Below are 19,272 nucleotides of genomic sequence, written 5' to 3'. Positions count from 1 at the left end.
TACTAACAATCTTGTTATGTCTGCTGATTCTGGGTCTCTATCACCCTTTATTATCCTAGACCTCAGTTCTGCTTTTGACTCTGTAAACCATGACATCTTACTTTCCCATATTGAGACTGTGTTGGAGTTTCTGACATTATCTTAGACAAGTGAACTCTTACCCTACCGATCACCGACACTTCCTTAAAGTTGGGTTGATTAAATCTGGTATTCCTCAGGGCTCAATACTGTTGTCTATTATTATTATTATTATTATTATTATTATTATTATTATTATTATTTACATCCTATCAGATTTTGTGTTTGACTTCAAAATCCTCATGTTTACAGTATGTGTAAGGATGTACAGTACATGATTTGGCCATTTTAAACAGCCAACAGCAATTATAGGACCGAGCAATATCACTATATCACTGATGGTGACTCTGTAAGACCCTTTAAGAAAATGGCTCCATGAAATTCTTAAATCATTAAACTACAGTACTAGAATCCAAAAGAGCAAGATGTACAGTACACAGCATAAAGAAAAATGTAACAATATTGGGTAAAATGAAAGGAGCATCTTTTAAGGATTATCCATTGAGAGAACATTTCAATATACTGTATAAGTTTTCAAATTACCAAATGTACAAGTTTGCTTGTTTTTCCGTTCAAAGAAAAAAACTAATTTTGGCATGGTTTAGTCCTACAATGTGTCAAGAATATATTGTTGAGACTCTGTTCATGTCCTGACAGAAACTCCATTTTGAAGTCTGACTTGACAGTTTGTCGAAGGTACAGAGGTCAACATTTTAGTGTTTGGAGTCCCGGGTATCTCTTGAGGTCACTGCAGCCTGGCCTGATGTGGCTTGCGGTTATTAAAATGTAAAACCAGCGAGAGTTAAGGCTGAAGTTAAGTACGTCTAATCGAGATGAATGAGTCTGTTCCCTGAGCCTCCCAGCGGATGCGTCTGTACCCGGGCCCTCGACACTTCACTCATTAATTACCATGAATTAATGGTTTTATCCATGGCAAGTAAATAAAAGATTGTCACAAGGCCACGAATCAAGTGCGGCTTTTATTAAATACTGTGAAAATGTCAGCCGGTTAGAGCTGAATTAAAGAGACAAACAGATCAAACTCCATTCCAATCAAAAATAATCTTCATGTTACAAGATTAAATTATCCATTCCCTGTTCCAGAGAGGCTCAAGATGTATTGTCTTGCTCCACTGTAATTCCAAGATTAGAGACGGCAGTCATTTGTAACCTGTGCCTATGAGCACCTCTGAAAAGTCCCCTGATTGCAGACTTGCAGAATTGAGATGAAATGAAGTTATGGACTGACAGCCCTAGAGACCAAAACCCCCATTTGGACAGTTATTTAGCAAGCATGTGTTTTAAAGTGGATTCCTTGTCTCAGTTTTACCACTCGTGTAAGCCAGTACAACCATCACTCTGTCCACTAAAATACAAAGGAAAGAGAGTGGCAACAATGCTTTAAAGTCTACAGAAAGGTTTTTCAAAACAAAAGAGGGAAATGTAATTTAAAATAAAGGTAAGTCGGCTTCATTTCCTGCCATTTTATGCACACTCGTACTTTAAAAAATTTTACTTTTATATATACATTCTCAAATTAATAATAGTAGCAATGATAATCCTGATGACGCTTAGCTATTATCAAACAAAAAAAACAGTAGCGCAGTTGCCACATCTGAAATAATGTATGGTGACTTTAACAGGAAACACTCATAAGGGATGCCGACCTGCAAAACACACACTTCAGCTGGCTTTATATCCGCACGCTAGTTTGATCTGTGTGTCATATTAACACTGTAAATTATCCTTTGAAACCTAATTTGTATGTCATTGCTCAAGGTTATGAATTTTTGAGAGAATAATGTGCATTAATTACTTTTTTTTGACTGACAGTTGAATGTTTCTTACCCATTTCTAGCATGTTTACCCAGTCAATCAATAAACCTCAGTGGAGGAAAAATGTAAATGAACTTAAAATAAGAAGAGAATCACTTTGAAGTAGCCTTGGTTACTTTGGAAACGTTTGCAGTGCTTGTAGTAAACCGCTAACATACACCGCAAACAAAGCATTATGCAAATCGCTTGCCATGAATCACTACGAAAGGGTTTCATAATTTCATTATTATTAATGGGCTTTGCCAGTCCAGGGGGGTCATCTTATTTTTTTAATAGAATGCAGTATTTACAGCATAAATAGCATGAGTTATGTGGGTTATAAGAAGGGCATAAAGCTTAAAATACAATTTCCTTTTTTGAAGGCTATAGTTGATTTCAGTTCTGTCCCCATATCATTCACATTTATGAAGCTATCAATTTATTTTACTTCTTATAGGTCAGCTCTTGGCTAACATATTTAAATTATTTATAAAAAATGGTTTACAGTTTTTTTGTGTTTTTTTATTCTAATAAGTAACCAAAATATACTGTTTGTGCATCAGGGACTTAAAAAAATGCAAACATCTACCAAATAGTGCTAGGCTTCTTGTAAAATAACTGCCGAATTCAAAAGTTCTAAAATAGGCTTATGAGTCATGATGGAATATTTTTTTTTAATTTCTAGGTCAAAGATATAAAACTGCTGAAATAAAAATTCTTAAAAATCCCAATAGCGATGAAGATAATTACTGCTACTATTATTTCAGTTGTGTCTATTATTAGTGGAATTCTACATGGAGTTGGCTGTCCGTGATCATCAACACAAATTAATCTGTTTTTGCTAAAATGTGTTTATTACATAAATAATAGGGCACTATATTGTACGTCCTTGGAGAATGTGAAAACTAATCGTCTCTCGGGGGTCACCTTTACCTGGCAGAGCTTGAGGGACGAGGAGCTATGATGGGGAAGCTATAGACTTATTTGGAGGTAGCAAGGGGAAGATTAGAGTATTGATTCAACTGAGCAAAAATCTCAATCAGCGGCAGGTTGGAGTTGGGGCTGTGAGTGTGTGTGTGTGAAAGAGAGGCGGAAGGCTGGAGCCGATCGCATGGTTCTGACTGCTGAGTGGTGAGGGGATTGATTGGTGCCTTGAAAAGCTTGGATAGCTGAGCAGAGAGAGGGGCAGAGAGAATTATTGTTTCCTCAGGCAGTGGAGACGGAACACCACAACACAAGCCAAGAAACCCAATCAAAGTTTGTTTTGCAGGATATTCACTCTCTCTCTCTCTCTCTTCAAATCCACATCACATCTCTGGGAATGCAGGAGTTGCAAGGTGAAGAAACTTTGGCAGGTATGCCATAGCCCCAATGGCAGTTATTATGTATGAGGTTATCATAATTTTAACTTTCATTTATTTATTGGCACTAGATTTCATGCCATATTACCTTCAAATCTAAGAAAAATCAAGGTTAGAAGGAAAAAGCATTTAGAATGTCCACATTTTGCAGCAGAAAACTAGTGTCAATAACACCTTAAAATGTCTTGCCGTACAGTTACTAAACACATTTCATGAAAAGATCTGAGTTTACTGTTATATGCTTTCTAAGGGAAAGCTGAGCTCATGCAATACTTTTACATTTTAGTTTCTTATTAATATAACTCATTTAATATTATCACCTTCTCATATTACTGTTTATTTCTTAAAAAAACAATTGATTGTGTGCTCTAGTTGGAGCTTTGTACTATGCTTGAGATAAAACAACAGAAGCAAATGTTCTCAAACAAAATTGAATGCCATCTTCCTGAGACATTCAGTTGCTTACTTTACTTTAGAGCCCAGTAGGAAAGGGCCAGAATGTGGAATTTCCAAAAAACAGTGATAAAAAATCACATCAATGTATGGAAATACTGTATATATTCAGAAAGTAACAATACAAAAGTGCCAGGTACAGTAAGACACAGCAGCCCTGTCTCCCATTTTGCTGACCAGTCCAATCTTTGATAAATTCTGAGGCACCTCGTCTCCTCCCCCCTCCCCCTCCAGCCCCTAAAGCTTCCCCCAGTCTGCTGCCACACCAAGTCTGCCTCCCAGGCCCTGTCTTGCAGAGCAGATGGTGGAGTGGGAGTCAGGTACCATCCTCCTGGCACCACAAACATCTGTTATCATTACAAAATGCTAATTGCCATCAATCAGGACAGCACCTAACCACATTTATATGCAGGGATTGGAAAGAAGAAATAGAAGAAAAAAAAACGTGATGTCTAAATTTCCCCGAGAGTGATGTTCACCGCATGTAAAGTAGCCAAGCAGTTTTGTCTCTTTTACCTTGTTAATCTGAGGACTGGAGATGTGCAGTAAGGTGCTACTTACCTTATTAATAGTAGATGTCTCTTAATGTAATAACAGCATCCATCAGCCAAGGCTGCACTGCACAGCGAGATGCAGCGCTCTATCCATTTAGAGAAATAAAAAGGCACTTGCTCTTAGGCTAGAAGTGGGATGGATGTAATGGAGTTTAAGCGAGGGATTGTATGCTGTAATGTAATGCCACGACTTAGATGTTTCTCCCAAAAAAGTACACGTTTATTTATACCACATTTCTTTTGAGCTGTACATCTTATTAAATAAGCTGTGATAGTTCCTTCAATAGAAAATATATTACACATAAAACAAGAAACAATATTAAATCTACTATAAAAAACAGCCATTAGGAGAAGACAAGGAATTATATGAGACACAAATAGTGCATTAATGCATAGACTTTAAACTGTCTCAAAGGGTGAATTGTAGTACAACATTGATACTACTTAACTAAAATTTTAAAAGAATACCAGATTCAATAACTGCAGTGTGAAGGAAGTTTTCTGTTTTTATCCCCTGAAATTATTAACTATAATTAGTTAAATTTAAAGTGGTTAATAAATTAATCACCCTATGCAGCCCAAGATATTGTCTTCATTACTACCCACAGACATTCACTTTTCTACAATTTTCCTACACAAAGCCTGTTTGTCCTTGGTATAGGTCATTGTGAAAAAGATGCATCAGCCTCCTGTCTCTGTGCAACTGGTGTGGGTGTCCACATGGAAAATGGTCCATGCCAGGGCCCATGTGAAGACACTTGTGTTTACGTCTGTAGCCGATCGGAGAGAAGAGGCTGACTAAGCTTGATGTTGTTGGATCAGCATATTCTACCCAGCACTGTGGGATGGGAGTGCCAGAAAGGACCACTGTGGCTGGCGTCTGCTAGCTCTGCAATGATCTCCCCATCTTCTGCTGCTGCACATATGCACAAACCTTAGGGAATATCATTGCTTTCATGGAAACATTAGTCGGCTGAGACATTTGTTGTAGGCTTGTATTCCAAAATGGAACCATACTATTGCAGAGCATGTTACTATTACCAAATGTTTTTGCTTACCATATTTACCATTGGTGTTCCCAGCAAATACTATCCAATATCACCCTTTTACATAAATACAATTTACAAATGGACAAAAGAAACACAACTCAGGTATAGTGGATGTAATCAAGTGTTTTAAATAGAGATATTAAAATTGGAGAAATGTGAAAACACATTTATCATAGAATCATATGAAGTATGATGTATCCCCTGAACTTTTACATTAAAAATATTTGAATGACCCACAGATGTTCCATTAGACTCAAGTCAGGAGGAAACACTGGTCATGGCTCGAGCTCAACATTTTTTCCTTGAAGTAGTCCTTAGCACTGTGTGGTCCTGCATTGCTTAGCAGGATAGAAAATGTGTTGGTTCACAGAATTCAATCAATGCATCAATGTGTAGAAAGGTCAGCACAGTATGTTGATTGAGATTTCTTTCTACATCATAATACTGTACATCCACTACCGGGAACCATCCTCTAGTGGTCTTGAACAACAAACAAATCTGCGTACTCTAAGATGTCTCCACACACACTCTCTTCCAACAGATCTGTCAAGGGCAAAACAACAACCATCAAAGAATAAAACACTCCACCACATGCAGTATCTCTTCATATGTTCTTTGGCACACGAAGGCAGTGATATCGTCTCTCAGCTGTCAAGTGGATCCCAATGAATGGTCAACGAACCTGCAGATCATTTCAGGAAAAATATATTTGGTTGAAATGTACTGTAGGTTGTCTCCTCCTACAATTTCTCTATCTGTAGCCAAAAGGCTCTGAAAATAATTACATGGATGGATCAGACAGATGTGATGGTCCTGGGCTGGTATGGTGACTTTGTCTGAGGACTTAATATGTCTTAAAATATCTAGTTTGGTGGTACTACTCTGTTCATTTTTGAAGCGGGTGTTTTCATTCTCTGGGTACCTTCTCTCACAGACAGTAATCATCTGTTTTTTTAAACTATGAGAAGAATGGTACGTTACTTGAGTTGTATTATTTCTTTTAATAAATTTCTGAACGTAGGTCTTGTGATTTTATTCAAGTGCCAAAGTACTGAACAAACCAGGTGTTTGAGTTGAGATAAAAATGCTAAAATAAGTTTGGAATCTGCATGATTAGACTATTTTAATAATGATTTGAATTTAATGAAGTACAGGAAAATATGTGACCATGCCCACTTAAAATTGCTAATAACATTATGTGCCCAGTGAGTTTTTTAGGTAAATCTAGCCTGAAATGTTCATGTGGGTTTTTGTTGCACATTCCCTATGTTACTTCTTCATTTATAGGGAAATTCAATTAAACCAGCCCAACTAGTACAGCTATGCAAGGGCATTAATGTCAAAGTTACTTGGTAAAACTAAGCTCTAAATGTATGTGTGTCTGTGGGAAGATACTGTATGTATTTGAACTGCAGATGGAGATTTTACTCCAAACTTGTATAGGAAATAATTACTAAATCAGTAAAATTCAAAAATCCAACATCAAAGTCTGCTTCAAAGTAGATATGGATTAAGTTTTAATCTTCATTTCAAGAGTATGAATGTTTTGGCTTGTATGTAAAATGCATGTAAAGTGTTTTTGAGATTGGGTGATCTTTATTATATTCTACAGATAACAGTACACTGTTACTGTATTTCAAAGTATCTTTTCAGCTGCTGTATCTTTTTAGCTTTTCACATAAGCATCTGTGGCAGTAAAGAAAAAAATAGAACAATTGTTTGACAATATTTGTCAAACATAGTAGTATCAAAACATAATTGACCAAGATCAGCCTTTCCAACGATTTTTAAAATCTTTCTTACAGCTTTCTGAACTATAGCTTTGAATGTTTTTGCAACAACTCAATTTAATTTCCTTGACTTGTTTTTTATTATTTTTTCTTGCTTCTGGGCTATGCTCCTGAAAATTACACCTTTTCTTACTTATGTATACTTTCTTTTCCAACAAGATATACATATTTACAGAGAATAACAAAAGGTAAATATGTAATCTATACCAAAGCTGCAACAGCAATTCAGCAAGCCAGAGCTCGTCTCAGTTTCTGTAGCTTTAAGCAGACTAGAGAGCATGTGACTCCACCTCTGGAGAGGATACCAGTCTTTTACAGAGTCTTTTACCCCCAGCAATGTTGGTTGACTTAAGTGGACTGAAGCAAATGGGGTAAAGTTCCTCTCTCAAGAGTACAATAGCAGTGTCAGTTGGTGGGACTTGAATCCATACTTCATGACTGTCAGTCATGTGTCCAAAGGATTACCCGCTATGGTAAGCTGCTCCATTGCAGACAACATAACAAATGAAAAATAGGTGGGAGTTAGTGTTAAATATTGCAGCACGAAACATGCAAGGGACCACAAGCTTGAGAACCACAAACGGGACCCAAAGGCAAGCACATTCAAGATCAGAACAGGAGGCATATTTTTCCACAAAGGGTTTGGTGGAGTCAAGAACATACTGCTGTGCCATGTATTTGAAGCCAATATCCTAAATTCCTTCGAGTTAGAAAAGAACATCAGATCAAATAGCTACTAGAAACCAAACACGTTTGTTGTAACCTTTCTTAAGTGCATGTCTGCAGAGTGTCAGAATAATCTACACAGACAGATAACAATATCAGCATTACGGTTAGCTGTTCAGTGGGCTGTGTGTGTTAATTCCCAGGGAGACCAGTATGTTGGAAATCTGTTGAAGGTCTTGTCCATATGGACCATGAGCAGCTCAGCCAAGTCTAATTCTCATACTTCGAAGCACATCTGGAGCTCGCTTCCACTCTTAATTGCCATTAATTCCTGAAATGCATATTAACCAACACACAACAGCAAGACAAGGATTATCAAATGAGGGAGCCTGGGACCCGGGTGAGCATAATCTAGCTCTCCGTTAATAAACACACCTGACTAATCCTATAGTTTATACTGCTGGAATTTTTTCAGCACGTGAGCCTTACAGTACAAGATGCCAGAAGTTAGAGGCAGAATAAAACATAAGATTCGGATTGCGACTCTATTATGAGATGCACTGTGTAATCCAATTGAACAACCTGCCAGAAAGACATTACATTTTTAATACTGGAACTCTATAAAAATATTGTTATACTTTGATGGTTAGGGTATAAGATAGCTTTATCTTTAATTCTTAATTAATTCTATATAATTAATATAATAATATAATTAATTATCCCAATGTTAAGATCGGCACAATGTATTATACTGTATGAAACCCCATATTAATCTAAATCTTTCCTCTATATTTATTCTCATTATTAGACACTCACTTTAAAGCATTATCAGATTTAGTTCTTCACTTTGGCCCCTGTAGACTAGTTAATATTATACAGTGCTTCAGTCCTTGAGCTGAAGCACTGTGGGTCCAGAAACCTCTTTTAAAGTCGACTTTAAGTTGATATTAAGAAGGAAGCCTGCAGCTGAGCGGCAATGTTCATGTTATCGCTCCCCCATAGTCTTCAGTAACACCTCGAAAAGATCCTCTTCTCACTCTTGGCTCAGATTGAAAAGCAGTTTTAATAAGAGATTTATTTAACTACTCTGAAAACGCGTCTCAATTGCAGTCCTAATGGGAGAGACAAGAGGTCTTGAAAGAATTCACAAGCACCTTGCCTGCTGCTTTGCTATTTGTGAAGTGGTCCCCGACAATCAGCTAGAAAAACAGTGATTGTCAAGGGATATCTTCGCACACAGAGTGGCAGAAACCACTGCGCAAGGCTGGGCCACCTGCTCCAAGAGAAACAGGCACACAGACTGTGTTTCCTAATATTACCCTGAGACTTAAGTTTTCATTACCTATCAAGGGGCACATAAAAAAGCAAGAAGAGTGAAAAAGTGCTGTCATCCTCAGCTTAAGACTGGAGACTGGCAGGGTGCCAGAATGTACAAAGTTTAGCTGAAAAAAAAAATCCAATTTTGAGTTATGGAGCAGATGTGTTCTTTGATGAATTTCCAAACCAATACAGTTTGGACAAAAACATTAGAAGCAGTGGTAGCATAGGTAATAAAGGGGAATCGCAGAAAACTAATCCCTCTCTTTTGCCCGACAATATCCCTAGCACAGCTCTTGACACCTCTCTTTAAACATCCCCGGAAAAAGTTACAATGCTGCAGTCTTGAGACACTTACTGTATGCCACCCCACACAATTCAGCAAACATCTGAAGTCTACACATCTACAATATCAATATTTTGCCCTGGGCAACACAAACAAAGCAGAGAGTGATAAATTTTGTGGCAGTTGTCCCCACACTGTGATCATAAACAAAGCCTATATAAAGAATGCTCAAATCCAGAGATTGCAGTGCCTATCCCAGGAAAACCACAAAACTGTAGGATTATAATTTTTCCTAAATCGCCAGTCTCTTGAAATTTGAGTGAATGTACCTTTTAATCCATTTAGCACGCTTACTTAATTAAATAAGAAGTAATTGGCCTTGGTCACTGGAGATTTCAGGTTTTTATTCTAAAAATTCTATACATTGCTTAATTGAACAAATTACCTGCTTAAATGGGTGAAACAAAAAGTTCCCAATTTCCCAATTCTTTAGAAATTGCAAAGTGTTGTGTAAGCCATGAAATCTCCAAGACTGTGGTTCTCTAGGACTAGTGCTAAGAGTGTGACCATTTAGGGATTAAAAAGGGACTTTGCATAAAGGGATTTGGGGATCTCAAGCAAACAATCCATTCATGATGTTGAAGCACATTCCCTAGTATCCTTCCAGCGACAACAGGACAAATTCCTCAGATCAGTTCTTTGCTATCCAGCTGACATCGCAAGAGTTCTGACAGAGGGATGGTGTGGTGGCTCTGTGGCTAAAGATCTGCATCTGTGGCTGGAAGGTTGCCGGTTCGTATCCTGCGGCCAGGAGAGGAATCTTACTCTGTTGGGCCCCTGAGCAAGGCCCTTAACCCTAACTGCTCCAGGGGTGCCATATAAATGGCTGACCCTGTGCTCTGACCCCAAGCTTTTCTCCCTGTATATGTGTCTCATGGAGAGCAAGTTGGGATATGTAAAAAGACAAATTCCTGATATAAGAAATTTTATATGGCCAATAAAGTGATCTTATCTTATAATGGTGCTGGAAGGTTGTACTTTTGGGTAGAGTATATTAGACATAGCATAGCACTGTAGTCAAGTTATAGTCACTTAAGATATTTAAATTGCATACATGTTTTTAGAAGATTTTATTTGGGCGATGTTTCATACACATTAAGATATCAGAACGATGTAAAATCTCAGTGTTATAAATGAACACTGTGGCAGTAATGTGTTAACATAATACTTTGGTTGTGAAAACATCCAGAACTTCCTCTGTGTAAAGGAAGGCTTTAATTGCTACAACACTTCTATGCTAAGCTGAAGTTTTTTCTTATGGTTTTTATGCAATGTTACCTGGTTAGCTGGATAACAATCAAATGAATAAGATATGCCAAATGAATACATTTATAGCCTGGCTTATGTTCTTATACTCTAAATAACTGTAAGTGCCTCATTACTTATGAGACTATTTTGGAATAATGAATATTTAGGCTGTTGAGTGTGACTCGTTTGAGTTATTTTGACTAACTGTGCAGAATAACATCACTGTCAATGACATATCTTGAATTTTAGGACACATGGTGTGTTTCTATATAAAAGCCTGATACAGTATAACTAGTGCAGTAGAGATTATATTGTTCATCATATTACAGGCCAAACGTAATGACTTCCTTCTTAATTACTGGAAGTTAAACTAAGATGTGGCAAATTAATTCACAGAAATGTAGCCTCTCAGGAGAAATTGCAGTTTTAGATCTAATTAACAGGATTGATGTTTTCAAGCTGTAACACAACTGTCACATGTAGGGCATCTTTTAAAGAGGGGGCAACTACATTATGTTGAGCAATATGTTAATTGTAGATAGTAAAGATTGCTTTCTGTTTGTGGCCAGGACTGATTACATATAAATGAGCAGGGGAAAAAGCAGGACAGCAGGACTTGAAATAAATATATATCAATTTCACATTTTCCATTAGAACTGTGAGCCCTTGCAACCTGCATGTCAGAATGAAAAATACCTGCAGTGGATCCCCACTTCTAATGTTCAATTATTCTTTTTAATTCTGTACCATCAGATCTTCATCATGATTAAAGAGTGAACAAAACTACTAAATATCACTGTTTAAAATATTTGGAATCCCCTTTTATAATGTTAACATGTTATTGTTAACTAACTTTGTAATGTCTAAACACTTAATGCTCAGCATTGTGTCACTGAGCAAAACAATTAGAAATATACTCAGTCTGGCTTTTCAAAAAGTTATGTATTCATTTTGCAAATTGAATTTTAAATATTTAGCAAAATATTACACTAACTCCCACATCCCTGTATTGAATAAACCAGCTCGAAAATAGATAGAAGAATTACACTAACTCTGTGCAGTTATACATGCTCCATCAATATTTTAAGCGTGTCATGCGTAAGTTTAAAATTAAACGGGGTCCCAACTTTCCTCACATAAATTCCTAATCAGTTTCTGGAAAACATTTTGAAAGGCAACAAATTGGGGATTCATTTCTCTCCATCCCCATACTAGGATAACAATCTTAGAAAGTGCTCAACTAACTTAAACAGCGACGGCAACATATTCTCAAAATAAACAGCATTCTAAAATAAATCAATGATGGTGAAATAAACTTGTCCACGCACAATGTTCTTGAGAAGCACAATCTTTTCTCCAGAATTTGCTCCTTTTGTTTCTGTTCTAAAGGTCACAGCGTTTGTTGTTGCAATCCTGAGACGAACACCGAGAATCAGTTCACAAGTTGAACTGCCAGCGAAGTGTCCTCCCCCTTCCCAGCAGGCTCATGGCTGAGTGGTGAACTGCACCTGTCGTGATGGATGTCACTTTAACGGCCTTTAAAAACAGGCCGACAGGCCCGGGAGTGATGAATAGATGTCAGCTGCTGAATCACTCAGAGATGATATATGGGCAGCCATGTGTCATCGTATGGCAAGGATGTGTGGAAAATACATATTTCACACTTTTTCTCTTCACTTTAACCACACAAAAATTCTCTGGGTATTCCTGGCTCAGCGGGTGTCTGGATTAGCATTAATGTTTTTATTAAACTTTCTTATACTGTATGCAGTGCGTGTTTGTTTTTAAATGTTGATATCTGATCTACCGATTACAATCTGGAATATTGGTGAGGAATTGCTGCCAATGTCTTAACAGCTCTGCTGTAGTGCTTATCTGTATTTATGGAAAATATCAAAATTTTCATTAGCACAGCAAACTCCTTCCAACCTGCAAGACTGTATAAGAAGTACTTTCAGGGGTCCTCATAATTTCTGTTGAATTGCAACTTTCACACAAGAACATTGAATCATCAAATAGACTGTTCATCATGATTACAGAATTCTAGAAATTAGATCATTCACATAATTGCAACTCCTGTTCTTACTATGCATACTTGTTTGCTGACAAAATTCTTGCATCATTGAGAACAGTAGTAATGGTTTTAGAACATTAGGTATTAGGCATTCCACTCTACCTTGCTTCTTTTGTTCAACAGTTCTTGAAATTGACAGCTTGTTTTCCCAAGTTTTAGTGTCAAAGTTCAGGAAACCTTGAATTAACCCAGGTCATCAACATCAGTGCAGAAAACTCAAACTGAGTGGATTGTGAAGTTTAAGCACCTAAGACTTTCAGCAAACACTTCCCTTCGTTGTTCAACAAAATCAATCTCAGCTCAAAGACAGCTCTGAGTTTTATGCAATGCCTGTTGGCTTTGTGCAAAAAATATCTGCAAACACTGCAGTGGTGAATACTAGAAATTTGGTTTAAAAAAAGTATGCACTCTGCTGAATGCCTGAATGCAGAACCATTCCTGACAGTGAGTTCTGGATATTGACTAATCCTGCAGCTACATTGTTAGTCCTGTCATGTAACTCAGACTAGCCCAGAAATGCACAAGATCTACAATTCACAAGCTCTGAATTATTCTAACCAGTTTGCTGCAGTAAATAGCCGCAGTCTTTACCTCTAACAATTCTCTTCTAAAGAATACTCTATTTTGGCTGTCATAGATTACTATTGTAACAATATATAAGTTATGAATTTTTTATTACCCCAAAAGTTCTCTTTAAAAATACTGAGTCAAAAAGATGTTTGTTTGACCTAGGAATCCTCTTTTTTCACTTGTGTTCAATGATGAGTCAGAGGTTTTTTCCGGGTATTCATACATAGAAGTGTGTCTCAGATCCTACTAAGATTAGCCCTTACCAGCACCTAAGAGCTACACAGATCCTCCAGTACCTCTTCAGAGCATCTACTCAGATAAACATTAACTTTCAAAACAAATTAATCATTCGCTGAGCCCTGGCAAGCTGAATGAGAGGAACTGAGAGGACTGGCACACTGGGTGAGAGCTGCAACTATCACAGTCATATCTCACACTGAAACTGCAGAACAATTAGGAAAACACTATAAGATTTTTCTTTTAAGAAACAGAATTAGAAGTAGCATTAAAAATGTTTTACCATCTACTGGAAAGGACAATTAAAGTATCCAATTTGTATATTATGTACCTATGGTAGGTTTCAGTTTCAACTGTTCGTTGCCTTAGGAATTAAGAAAATACAAAAACACATTTTTTTTTATTTTACCTTTCCAAGAATTCTCTAAGAGTATTGGAAAATGGCCACCAAGAATGATTAAACCTCCAGGAATCAGGTTCTCTGAACAAAAAAATATATATATTCTGCTCCATAAAATACAGAAAATTCATTCTGCAAATAGGCCCACAACAGGCCAGTCTCTGAGTCTTTTTGTTTCGGATTGTTTATTTTGCTTTGCCTGAAGGAAAACTAAAACAGCTCTGACTTACAAATTTTGTAGAATAAAACAGATAATGACAACAGGTCAAGCCACAAGTGAGCAATGTCTGGTCTCCTGAGAGAAAATGATTACTGTCACATCCTAGTGACAATCATACTGTAGATAATCCTATTTCTCACATGAAGCTCAAATTATATTATGTCACATTATATTTTGCACATGCTATCAAAACTGGATTAAGATATGCCAACTATCTGAAAAGACAGAGCCAGATTATTGGAGGGAAGAATTAAAGCACATCATTATGTTGAGCTGTCTGGTTTCTAAGCAACAATGATAGCTTCTCTTTGGGTTTGGAAACACAGCATATATAGTTTGTATACAGTGAGCAATACGCCCAGATGAACAGATGGCTTCATCGCAGTGAGGAGATTTGTTTTATATCTCCATCAGACCCTGCCAAGCGTTAAACGTTTTTGTCATTTGTTATTTTACGGGATGATGTATACATACTTAAGCTAACTGGGAGCAAGTGTTTCTGATTTTTTTTCTCATCTCCCATCAGGGCCCTCTCTACCTCCTTATACTTGTATATTTCTGAACCTCTGGAATATGAATGAAGATGTGAACAATCAAGATGGTTCAGTACTTTGGCCTGAAATTCCAGACAGAGACATTAAGTAAACGTGTTTTTTCTCCCAGTCAAAAATGCGAAAATTCAGCAGTTATTGAAGGAAGAGCACACTTACACTCAGCAATATACTGTAGATTACACAAGTACTTCATGGCATACAGTACACTGCAGTGCAAAAGTCTTGAGACTTAGACTTTAGTATTTATGAGAACAACAGAAACTTGCCATTTAGCAATCTTTAATTCACATTGATCAGAATCTTAACAGTACTTGAACAGCCAATATGAAGGGTTGTGTTAGCTATTCCATCACATTTGCCAATCAAATCTAATTGTCTCACTGTCTGATGTGCCCCATCTTTAAAAATGTTTGTTCCAATTTGCATAGCCATAAAGCTAGAAGCAATACTTTTTCATTGGAAAGACTAGATCTATCACCGTTAAACTAAAAAAAAACTGCTAAAATGTCAAGTGAAAAGTGTGGAATGATGCAACACTTTGAGTTTTGCATGGCAGTATATACACACCTTGAATGATATCACTGGAATAGTTGACCTGGTAGAGAAAATATTTAAAGTTAAATCTCATCCCATTTCTGGACATATACTGTAGGTATATGTGAAAGATTACAGAGTTTAGAAGAGATTAGAATCAAATGTTCAGGACGGGTGACAACAACCAAGTTCAATTTGATGTAAACTGCCCTAACTCTTAAACCTTCCTAATATAATTTCCTAAAATACGAAAACCATAAAAAGCATATGCTATCCTCTTTCTCTTTCTTTTGCATTCATCTTCTGCATCCCTCCATCAACCCATCACCACCTTTTCAGATACCCTTTGGTTTACTCCTCATTCTGTAAGAGGGTCCTAGTGTCCTCATCCTTAAACCAGGAAACTGGTCCACAGCCAAGTGTGTTAAACCAAATTTTACTATTATTTAACACTCAAGCATTTCTCAGTGTATTTAATTATAGGGTGTTATTCCTTGTGAAATAAATTCTATGATAAATTATTGAATCATAACTGATTATTCTTTGTATACTCCTGCATCATTTCAGAACATGAGATTATTACTGCAGCTTTGTCAGTTCCTTTATACAAGTGTACCCAGTTGTGGGAGATAAAGCCTATGCACACTTTACTCTGACATGTACACTTGTCAGATCCAGCCTCCATTTTCCTCCCTAGCATACAGTATGTACAGTAGGTGAATTAAGCCTTGATTATAGTAATACATACAGTACTGCACTGGCAACACTGTGGCCTCACAGGAATTCAGCAAGTTATGAGACACTGTTGCAAGATAAGCAAAGAATGTCCTGGCTAACTCAAACTCGAGCTCAGAGAGAATTCTGGCTAAATGCACTCAAATTACATCTTATTTACTGCTGTTGTATTTTATAGGTATTGTTATAATTATCAATATTGGTGTGTCTTTTAATTTAATTTAATCCACAAAACACAAAATTCACAATTCTCTGCTCCACATTGGAACACATACACTTCCCATATCAAATGATATGTACAATTGTCTATCATTGTATATTTGCTAGTATAGGATGTTCTCTTAATAAGAGCTTTTCTTTTTAATAACAGAGTGTGCTTTAGAGTAAGCATTAACTTCAATGTGTGTTCTGTGAGATGGCACAATATGAATAATTTCATACGGCCATCTTTAGAAAAAACAGCAGGAATGGATTTCTCAGAGATGTGCTCCAGGTCACGTTTAGCAGTTAAAAGGCTTGAAGAGATTAGCCTCTAACATTAGTATTAAGAGATACACACTTATTAAAATTGATACTTTAGTTTTTCTTCATTGTGTTTTGCTGGTAAAGTGACAATAAGAAGCTTTCCAGTGTCTGCTGGAGAAAGGTACAAATGGCAAACTTCTCTAGATGTCATTACTTATACAAGGATGCCCTTGGGAGTCTTTGCACTTGTTTATAAAGAGTTGCGGCACGGTCTTTCATGCTGGGGTGGGGAAATGAGCCTTCCTGTAGCAATTTGTCCTGGACGCCACTGTTTTCAGCCCCTGCTGCTTTTCAACAAGTACGGAGGAACCTCTCATTGGAGCTCATGGAAAGGAACCCAGCTCCACGCCTCATTCAAGTGCAGAGCATTGCATAGCACCATGCTGGGGGTGGCAGTAGCCTGTGTAGGAATTGACCCCCTGACCTTCTGTCCTAATGTTGAGAGTGCTGCCTACTGAGCCACCATTCAAGCATGGCTCTGTGCTGTCAGGCACAAGAGCCCTTTCAGAATGTTAATGCCCAGCCTGATGTGCTATTGCATAAGATTTCTGTGATATGACACTTTCTCTCCAAAAAAAGATACAAACGCATATATAAAGACCCCTTCTCTTAAAAAAAATCATCATTTGTTGCCCTGGCAACAAATCACTGAAAATGTGGCATGAGAGAAGCTTTTTTTGGTGAAGAACGAAATGTAGTTTAACAAGTTCTGACATCCTTTTCATGTTTCATCCCACAGCATTTAAATCATAGAGTGCTTAATTGCTCCAAGGCAACATTATCCCTATTGCCTTCTGCCACTGGCCTCAATTCAGTGGATACCTCAGTTACATCTTTGCGCTACACAATACAGCACCTAGTGATGCACATAATCCTCTCAGGACCTCCTCTTCAAATTGAACAGATTAAATTCTAGGGTGATAAGACCAAACAAGGTTTTCTTTCTTTTTCTTTTACTTTTTAGGTATACCATCCAATCCAAACAACAGATCTTAGAAATCAAGATCAGCACAAATGCACAGCATATTTTTACAGTGTTCACATTTTTAGTGAGTATCTTTAAATTCTCTCAAGACTCACTTAGCTGCAGTATCTGTGCTGATTTTAATCCAAATCAGGCTTACAGTCTCAGAGCATATAGTCCTCAAGGCTCCTGCTATCCCAGCCCACTTTCACAAAACAGAATACTCTGTGCTTGTAACTCTTGTAATTTAAAGGATGAAAGTGAGAAAAACAGGGTTCCAGCACTTTGAAATAGGATATATACCGTAAATTAAACTTATTTGTTTAGCTAGTGTCTTTCTGCTTTGGTACTTCATATTTCCTAATAAAACATGTTTAGAACAGGGAGTTAGACAACTTCTTGAAACTATTCGGAGGCAACGTTAAGTGTGCAACAGTGACCTGAAGTCCTGGGGTACAAAGACACCTGAGGGTCTTCAGTGACGGTCAGTGGAATTCTTATTGATGTAAACAAGAAGAATGGACATTTCAACTAAGATTTGAAGAGTGCAACACTATAAGCAATGTTATTTACATTTGCATATATAAATGTGCTTCAATATCGCCTGAAATTGATTGTCCTTGACTCAAAATGGAAGTCTCATGCTGAACAGGTCTGAAAGCTCCTTATTCAGAACAAAGGCAACATTTACTATCATCTGGTAGAAAGTATAAGACCCACCTGTGTATGGATGCCCCTAAACTGAGATTCTGGGACTCTTTGCCTCAGTCTGCCCTCTCGTCTGTTCAATGATACAGTCTTTGCTTCTGTCTTAGCGTTCAGTGAGGCCTCACAAGTTCAGCATCTCCTCTTCAACACAATGGTCTTAACTGCAATGGAACAAAGAAATGTGGAGTTCACTCAGTTTTCAGTATCTATAAACCTCTTAGCAAGTGTAGAAACCCTAAACACCTTAAGCTTAACCTTAAAACACCTCAAAAACCGTAAACACTATAACAAAATATTCAGATCCATAAAGTTTAACCCAGTCCAAGGGAAAAAGGTGAAACCAACCTAAATTTGAGGTTAAATAGTTCATTTTCAACAAATAAAGCACTCACCCAGTTCAGCTGTTCTTGAATAAATATGTGGCCTTTGGGATGCAACAGTGATTTCAGATGTAAAGATTTTTTTCTCCCTCTTTTTGCATGCTCACAAAATTGAACAATGAATACTTCTATCAGAATACACTGTGCGATGTTACATTATACACGGAACTGCGGCCTCCAGAGGCTCAGGCACTGCTTGTTAAAAGCTAAATGTGTCAATATCTATGGTTATCACCAATGCACACCTGTCTGGGAGGGACAAAATCTAAGCAGACAGCAGTGTACATCCTGTATCCCTGAGGAAATACTCCAGCACTGCCAAGCCCAGTAGGCTCTGCTCCACTAGGGTCTCTTAATGTAAACTGCTGGAGGTCAAATGGACGACAGATGTTGCTGACAAAGAAAAATACAAGGACTTTAAAGCATACCTGCACATCTGTAGAAATAGATAAGGGCCAGTTTACAGCAAAGAACCATCAATTTGAGTGTCCTTGTTTCCCCCTCCATACAATTTTTTTTTCTTTCTTTTTTTTTCCTATTTGACAGATTTGTGTATGAACTCCAGTTTGGAGAAGATGGTCCCAGTTCACTTTTTTATCGTAAGTTCAGCTTTTCTGTGAGGATGAAGTGCAGTTACAGTACATTTTGTCAATATTTCATTTCAACACACTTTTAGTAGAACTGAAAATACTAG

General features: G+C 37.3%; 1 protein-coding gene across 2 annotated transcripts in view; it reads right to left on the bottom strand.

Annotated features, from left to right (window-relative positions):
* The window catches only part of LOC148824075 (RNA binding protein fox-1 homolog 3), a 430,118-nt gene extending 411,759 nt beyond the window's left edge, over positions 1 to 18,359 (bottom strand). For both annotated transcript variants that reach the window (XM_088927040.1, XM_088927038.1), the window contains exon 1: positions 18,211 to 18,359. The gene's annotated coding sequence lies outside the window, so the exon portion shown is untranslated. The remainder of the gene's footprint in view (positions 1 to 18,210) is intronic.
* Between the last annotated feature and the right edge of the window lie 913 nt (positions 18,360 to 19,272).

The sequence above is a fragment of the Atractosteus spatula genome, chromosome 11 (genome assembly GCF_055471065.1).
Source record: "Atractosteus spatula isolate fAtrSpa1 chromosome 11, fAtrSpa1.hap1, whole genome shotgun sequence".
Lineage (NCBI taxonomy): Eukaryota > Metazoa > Chordata > Actinopteri > Semionotiformes > Lepisosteidae > Atractosteus > Atractosteus spatula.
The sequence above is the reverse complement of the archived record's forward strand: the minus strand, read 5'-3'. Positions and strand labels throughout refer to the sequence as shown.